Source organism: Arachis hypogaea, chromosome 9 (assembly GCF_003086295.3).
Source record: "Arachis hypogaea cultivar Tifrunner chromosome 9, arahy.Tifrunner.gnm2.J5K5, whole genome shotgun sequence".
In the NCBI taxonomy this organism is placed as follows: Eukaryota; Viridiplantae; Streptophyta; class Magnoliopsida; order Fabales; family Fabaceae; genus Arachis; species Arachis hypogaea.
The window spans coordinates 12791390-12800305 of NC_092044.1; positions in this window are offsets into that span (position 1 = coordinate 12791390).

Sequence of the window (8916 nt, forward strand, 5' to 3'; positions counted from 1 at the left end):
CATCCATCTGAAGGGGAAAGAGAGAGAGAAGGGGTAAGAACTTGGGAGTTCTTAGTAAGATCGGGGTTATTAGTTAACTTCATTAATTCCGTGTTGTTTAGCAGACAAATAGCAGAATACAAGAAGCAGTAAATAGAAGATACATATAAATAGAGGAAATAGAGAAAATAGAAAACAGAACACAAACAGAAAAATACAAGAAAATACAACACAGACACAGAGAATAGAATACAAACAAGGAAGGCATACATTCATACAACAATCATAACAGAGGAAAATGCACAGCCAAGTATGATGCATGTCTAGCCCTAGCGCAGGTAATGAGCTCATTTCTTGGTTACATACCCGCTCCTGACGTTACCCAACAACCTCTGTCTGGATAAGGCTTTCCTGTTGGCAACACCCACTGCAAGCAACCTTTGTCTTGCAGGGCGGAACTTATTAGCCGATAAACGCCCAACACACTCACTGTAAGCAACCTCTATCTTACAAGAGCAACAACACACTCACTATAAGCAACCTCTGTCTTACAGGAACAACAACACACTTACTATAAGCAACCTCTGTCTTACAGGAACAACAACACACTCACTGTAAGCAACCTCTGTCTTACAGGAGCACACTGATCTCGATACCTCTGTAAGCAACATCTGTCTTACAGTAAAGCATTATAGCAAGGTATCCCAGGAAAGCATTCTCAGTGGTCGTAACACCATCTATCTGACTGCCTCAATGCAGCAGATAAACAAACAAACATCTCTTGGGTTGCCTCAAGCAACAAATGAATAAACAAACATCTCTTCATTATATTACTCTTCTCTTTTTGTCTATTTTCTCTGCTCTGATCATTCTTTTTTCTATATCTTGTAAATCATGTTGCTTGTATGCGAAGTTTGTATTCGTAGGTTTTGATGAATGACAAACCAACAAACGACATGAAAAGACAAACCAACAAACAACTTGAATGAACAAGCATGAAGAGTTGAAAGCAACACAACAACAACAAGAAACTCAAGTCCACAACATTTGAAGACAAGTATAGTGTCTTAGGACTTAGGTAACCTCTTGTTAAGAACCAATTGCTAAATCTCTCAACACACACTCACAAAATGTTTTGATGCACATCTTGCAATTCGATGCTAGCCAAATGGTTTAAAAACTTGTTTTTCAAAGGTACAAAAGCATAGGAATTGACTCCAACAAGTTTGAGATCAATCCTAAGCATTTTGAAGTGATTTTAAGCCATTCTTTAAGGTTTGCATCGATGCACACTCATCTTGCATCGATGCAAAGCATGCAACGACTTGTTGCATCGATGCAAAGATGTTTGCATCGATGCAACCTAGCTGAAAATTCAAATTTCAGCGTCAAAGACACATTTGCATCGATGCAAAGTGTTATGCATCGATGCAAATAATTCAAAAACATAAAAAACGGCTAGTTTTGACATAAAGGCTTCATCCCATTAATTCCCCAACGTTTCTAAGGTTTGGGGAATCTATAAATAGATGGATTGAAGCCTTATTTCACTAATTTTGAGTATTTGAAAACTATCTTGTCATATTCTTTCATTCTACACTTTTCTTAAGGTGATATAATACACAATTTGTGAGAGCAATATCAATTGGTTCAATAGTGCTAAACTTGTAATCATACACTCTTCTAGAGAGTACTCATTTCATCTCAACAATTCTTTGAGAATTGTTTTCTTGTACACCTTGTAAATTGGAGTGTGATCTCCAAGGTTGAGTCAAGAGTTATAAACACTATAGTCGGTGAGGATACCAAAGAGGTATACTAAGTACTCAAGGCAAATCTTAGAGAAGGTATCTCTAAGTGGAGTGGGTTAGTATACGAGTGGTGATCATATACCGTGAGGTGTTAGAAACTAAGGACTCGGATTGTAAAAGGTTTTGCGCGAGCACCTTGAAGCTTGGCAATAGTGGAACTTCTCAATTGCGATTGAGAAAGAAAGTGGACGTAGGACAAGGATTGTGCCGAACCACTCTAAATAGCGTTTGCATCTCTCCAAACTCATCTCTTCAATATTATTGTCTTTTACCTTTGAGCAAATAAATTGTGATCGAAAAGTAGCTTCGTAAGTACTTAAGGAGTGGCTTAAGTCCGATTGGTGAAAAGCTTGATCAATTTATTTGAGTTGGTGTCTATTGGAAAGTAAAAGCTCCTTATAAATGCTTAGCAATTGAGTTAAGCTCTTGGAAAAATACTAGTACAATAACACTTTTTGTATATTGTCTTTAACTTTCGTAAAAAGATTAATTGTTGTTGCAATACTCAATTCACCCCCCTCTTGAGTAATTGTGCATAGGTTCTACAACTTGAGTAGTCAATAATACACAAATCCTTTCTCTAGTCCAGTCTATTATTTCTAATATGGTATCAGAGTCATGGTATCCTCCTTGATGAGGATAGGTTGTTTTTCTTGCGGTGAAATCACCGTAGTTTTTGCATTTTTTTTGTGCCATTCTTCTTTTCTTTTTGTCACTCCTTTGATGCTTTTTCACCTCACCGACTAGCCTATTCTCTCCGTCTTGTATATTCTCGAGTCGAATGATCAAACACCAATTCATTCGCTATTTTCCTATTCTCATGAAGAAATCATATAGTTTTTGCTCTCTTTCGGCAGTTCCGTCTGCGTTTTCTCGTGGCAGTTCCGTCTGCATTCTCTCGTGGTAGTTCCATCTGCATTCTTTCGTGGCAGTTTCATATGCATTCTCTTGTGGCAGTTCCGTGTGCGTTTTCTCGTGGCAGTTCCGTCTTCATTCTCTCGTGGCAGTTCCGTCTGCATTCTCTTGTGGCAGTTTCGTGAGCGTTCTCTCGTGGCAGTTTCGTCTGCGTTTTCTCATGGCAGTTCCGTCAGCGTTTCATCTCCTTGTGGCAGTTCCATCTGCGTTTCTTTCCGGCAGTTCCGTATGCGCTTCCTTCAGACAAGCGACAGTTCCGTCTGCGCTTCCTAGTTCCTTCAGACAGCAGCAGTTCCCTCTGCACTTCCTTCCAGCAGTTCCGTCTGCACCCGTGACAGTTTCATCTTTTACAATCTTTTACCCGTCTGCACCCGTGGCAGTTCCATAGGTTATGTATTTTTATCCTTGGCGGAAGCGCATGACAATGTTCATAGTTTTATTTTAAATTGGTAGTGAAGATATGTGACGTGGTGTGTGTATAGTGAATTTTCTTAAAAAGTATGATCCACTTAACAAGATGATTACCTACTCTTGTAGGAGTACATTTATGAACAATTAATGTAAAAGATTGTTTGAAATATTTAGTTATTAAAAAAATCTTTTAAACAAAAATTATTCAGCAAGATCGATACGTGTAATTATATTTATTGAAACATAAATGAAAAGATAATTAAAGATATATTTGTCGTTTTGTAAAAAAATTTGGTATTTTTTGTTAAATATTATAAATATTAACGAAAAGATTTGACCATTCTTAATAAAATTGTTGTAAAATATTTTTTTCTAAAAAATAAATATTATTGATGGTCATTTTGACTAATTTTTCATATTTTTTTATCTTTTAAGATGTGGTGGAAGAAAAAATTGAAAATCGTAATTACATTGATCAAGTAAATAGTATATCTCTCCGGTAACTATTAAGCATTTAAATTTACATGATTTTTTTGGTATTCCTTTTCGTATGAGTTTACATTATAACAACGCATTACAGTGATAGCTGAAAACACTTTAGGCTAGTAAATGAGGATAATTTTTCAGAACATTTATATTATGTTTGAATATAAGAAAAATATTTTTTTTTGTGGAACTGACCATAATTTCTTTCTCTTTATGGTCAAGAAAAGTATAATAAAAAAATGCTATTTTTTAATACATTTTTAACATTATTATTAGTTATATAATCATTAATAAATATTAATATAATTTAAGTTTCCACAGTTTGAGTATTACTACGATAATATAGCTTCCGGAAAAAGAACTACGTATGTCAATGAATAAATTAAATCATATACTTAACTTAAGAATACAATATTTTATAATAGTTTTAAGGAAAAACTACCAAAAGTATTCATAAAGTTTACGAACGCGGATAAAAGTACCCATAAACTAAGGAAATTAATAATGTACCTATAGAAGATGGGTTTTATATGACAAAAGTATCTAAACTCTAATTTTTTTATTAATTTTTTAATAAAATTCTCAAACTACCCTCACTCTCAACCTCAACTCATTTTTTCAACCTTCCATAACCCAACTTGTACCTTTAAAACCTTTGTCATGGAGTCTAAAACTACTCCTATAATAGGTCAAAATCAATGGTGGTAGTGGTGGTAGAGGACTTCGACCGATTCCTAGCAGATAAATTTAGTATGGTGAGCTCTTTTTCATTTTTTTCGCCAATCCCTTCACACAAAGAAAGTCCTCAAATTAAGAAAAAAAAGGAAAAAATAAATGAAACGATTAAAAACTGTTCCTTTATGATTCTTTCTCTGATTTTTCATCAGTATTGATTGATTCTATTGTTAATCTCGGCGCTGTAATCCTATGTTGCGTTATTATCCAAAATTTCCACCATAAAAGGTTCATTTCATCTGTTGTAGGAGTAGTTTTGGATTCCATGGCAAGTTTTAAATGTGCATGTTGAGTTATGGAAGATTAAAAAAGTGAGTTGAGGTTGAGGGTGGGGATAGTTTGGAAATTTTATTAAAAAATAAACGAAAAATTAAGATTTGGATACTTTTGTCATATGGAACTCATCTTCCATGGGCATATCATTAATTTCCTTAGTTTATGGGTAATTTTGTCAGCGTTCGTAAACTTCATAGGTACTTTTGGTAGTTTTTCCTAGTTTTAAAAGATACTAAAAACTAAATAGATAAAGATATGCCAACGAGCTATAGCTCAAATAGCATAGTCTTCCCATACTCACTTAGAGGTTGCGGGTTCGAGTCTCCCTATCTTTGATAAAAAAAAATAGATAAAGATATGTAAATAATTTTTTTCATCCATTTTTTTTTCGAAAAACACATAAAGGCTTTTATTTTGCAGTATATGAGTCAATGTTGGATGAGAGAGAGGGTCTAAGTTGCGTCAATGTTATTTCCTCCCCCATTTCCCCTTTCCTCTTCGAATAGACCTTTTCTCTTATACGTGTTAGTGGTGACGAGCAGTGATGGTGGTCGGTTTCGATCTATGTGGTGCATGCGGGGTCGTGTTCTCAGCATGTATATATCATGGTAAGAGTGTGACCAACAAGTGAACAGTTACTGGAACAGTGAACATCGTGGCTTTCGTGATTTGTCGGAGGCTCTTGCTTGGTTGTGCAGCACCATAGCTCTTAGCCAACACGACCTGTTCAACTAGTGAGAAGAAGATCGTCAAGATTGTTAGAAGGGGCCTTTTATTCTATCCCTTCCTCTCAACAAGTATCTTCGAGAGTAGTGGTAGCCGGTAGCCAGCACTGTGGTGGTGGCGATAATTCCGGTCAACAAGGAGGTGAGATATTATATATAATTTTTTTACTAATGCTTGTACCTGGGTTTTTATTGAAATATTTTTTACTGCCGGAAGGAATGTCATATTATTGATGTGGGTCGTATAGTGATGGAGCTAGTTACAGAGAGTGTGTTCATGCATGTTGAAGACATGGAGCTAATGTTGATGTGAGCATGCTCATTCTTCCAGATTGGTGTCCCAAGTTTTGTTCCTCAAGAAATCAACTCAATCGATGATAATGTGCTTTTCGGCTTCACGGTGTTTCTTTCCCACAATGCCAAAGGTCTAGATCTTGTGGCTCATGGTCCGTTGTGCTACGAAAAATATTTTGCTCATCAAGAAGTTTCATTCATAATGGTTGATAATAATCTTTCTACTACAGGTTATGCTATGTGTGATTACAATTATTGCGTTCTTAGACGTGTCACGGAGCAGTTGAATCAAGTTAACAAGGAGGAAGTTGACAGATTAAATGAACGAATTTGTTCATTGGAGCTTGAAAATGAAGATCGTAGGAGACAAGTTGAAATGTTTGGGAAAATGCTAGACAAATAGACTGTTGTTTTTAATCTTTCCTTTTATGTTAACTAGATCTTGCAAGCGTTAGGTTGTAAGTGGTTATGCTGCTGGTGTTTTGGTTGGGGTTTATGTTAAAAAAAAACTTAATATGTATCCTAATGTAATACAGTTTTCCTGGGAGTTTCAGTCAGGTTTAATGAAGTGCTTATCTTGGTAAACAATAGTATGACCTCTTTCCCAACAAATGTTTGATGCATATAAAACATGATTGGAGAAATACTTATTTTTGATTGGTAATTAAAATCAAGTTTCAATTGCTACAGAAACTATAAATTTTGAGCAATGTTTGTAATTATCTACTAAAGAAATAACTTTGTTATCGGAAAAAAATTTTTAATCTGCAATCAACTATGGCATTCCGATAATGAAAATTACAAGAATACACCATAACATAAATTCTGATAACATAGTTGACTATTTATTTTAAAATATTTTTAAATTAGTATTTAATTATTCATTATTTTATTGGCAAATTATTTGTTGAAAAATGCTTACCTCAATAACATTTGATATTATTTAATTGATTCCTTTGGTGTAACACTAATGGTAGTTGCGATTTCAAAATAACCCTTATGTTATCCTATTTTTAAATTCTTTAACATTTAGAAAGTGCATAGTAAAAATTATTAATTATTAATTTTTAAAAAATTTAATACATTATATATCATAAATATAGAATTTATTTATTATGAATATATTCATTAATTTAAACCACCAGAATATACTATATATGTTGAAGAGTATTCAACAAGTGACTAAGATGGACCCTGATGCATGGAAACTTGTCTCTCAACAAATCTCCCTTCGGCAAGTATACCGGATTATCGTCAAGTAAAACTCACTATAGAGTGAGGTCGAATCCCACAAGGATTGATTGATCAAGCAACTTTAGTTAGAAGAATATGCTAGTTGAACTAAACAGAATTGAGATTGAGATGCAGAAATTTAAATGATTAGAAAGTAAATAGCAGAAATTATAGTGCAGAATCTTAAATGGGGAATTGGGGTAATGCTCATAAAAGTAAATGGAAGAAATTAAAGAGAATGGGTAAGATCAGAAATGGGGAGATCATTGGGTTTAGGAGATGTTGCAATTCTCCGGATCAAGTTCATTCTCATCTCTTCCTCAATCAATGCATTCATTGATCTCCTTGGCAATCTTAAGTGATTGGATTCCAATTCCTTGGTAATCTAATCTCTCAAATCTTGATCAATAGCCAATTCCTTGGTCAATTGCTCATGAGAAGAGATGAAGTATGGTCACTGATTATACCACATGCATTTCCCAAATCAAGTCTTGGTAGGATTATAGTCACATATCCATCCAAACCCAAATTGGTCCATCATGAGAAAGCATTTCTAGCATGATCTCTTTATTCCTCTTCCAAGGTTCCGAAGAGATCCAATTATGGAGAGTTTCTTTTCCAAGACAACTAACCAATTGAATTAAGATTGAAAGCTTTCTAGTAAAATCAAGAGAAAAGATAGAAGAAGAAGAATGAAAACTAATATTGATCCATCAAATTACAGCAGAGCTCCCTAACCCAATGAAAGGGGTTTAGTTGTTCATAGCTCTAGGAATAAAAAATTGCAGAAAAGAAGAATCCAGAAAAGTAAATATACAGAGAGTAGTTCCCAAAAGTCCAAAAGCTCCCAGCTAGTTCAAAACTACTCCTATATATACTACTCTTCATGATCTTCTAGTGAGTTCTTCAAGTCTTGGATGTGGGCTTTGGACTTTGAGTTGAAGCAATTCTCATCTTTAGTGGGCCTAGCTTGCAGAGAAATATCAATTAGGCTTGGGCATTTAGTAAGATTAATGTGGAATACATTTCTGGGTGCGAGAACGTTAGTGGCATTCACCTTTTCCACTAACGTTCCACCCTTATATGCCCACGTTATTCTCAACGTTAGAAGTCTTAACGTGACTTCTAACGTTCCTTCTCAATTCTTGGCCAACGTTAATGGGACTCACTTTTCCCATTAACGTTGGCTTGTGCCCTTTTCGCAAACGTTAATGGGAATCACTTTTCCCATTAACGTTGCTTGCCTCTTGCTCCCTACGTTAGGTCTCACGTTAGCTTAGCTAACGTAGCTCCTAACGTGGGCACTTATCACCTTCGAGAGCGTTAGTGACACTCACCTTTGTCACTAACGCTCCAATTGCCTTAAGCCCCTACGTTAGAACCCACGTTAACTAAGTTAACGTGGCTCTTAACGTAGTAATGAAGCCATTTCCCAACGTTAGTGACAAAAGTGAGTGTCACTAACGTTGGCTCTTTGAACCCCACTCCACGTTAACTTTCACGTTAACAATTTTAACGTGAGAGTTAACGTAGGCAATGCAAATGATTCAACGTTAGTGACAAAAGTGAATGTCACTAACGTTGGCATTGTTGATCCTCTTCCACGTTAGAGTTCACGTTAACTTATTTAACGTGACTCTTAACGTGGGGCATTGCCTAGTTTCCCAACGTTAGTGGTGTTCACTTTTACCACTAACGTTGAGGAGAAACGTTATTGGAGTTCACGTTTCTCATTAACGTGGAGTCCTCTTTTTCTTCTACGTTAAGTTCCACGTTAACTTAGCTAACGTGGCTCTTAACGTAGGCTATGAATGGCTTCACAGGCGTTATTAGTGATCACTTTTCTCATTAACGTTGCAAGCTATTTGCCATCCCACGTTAGTAGTCACGTTAACTAAGTTAACGTGAATGCTAACATGATTCTTACATGCTTCATTTGTCCTGAAATCAAGCAATTAAAGTGCATCAAAGCTCTAGCCAAAGTCATGAGATTATGCATCATTAAAATATCATGCAATTCTGGCAAAAATCTCATGAAATCATGCAAAATT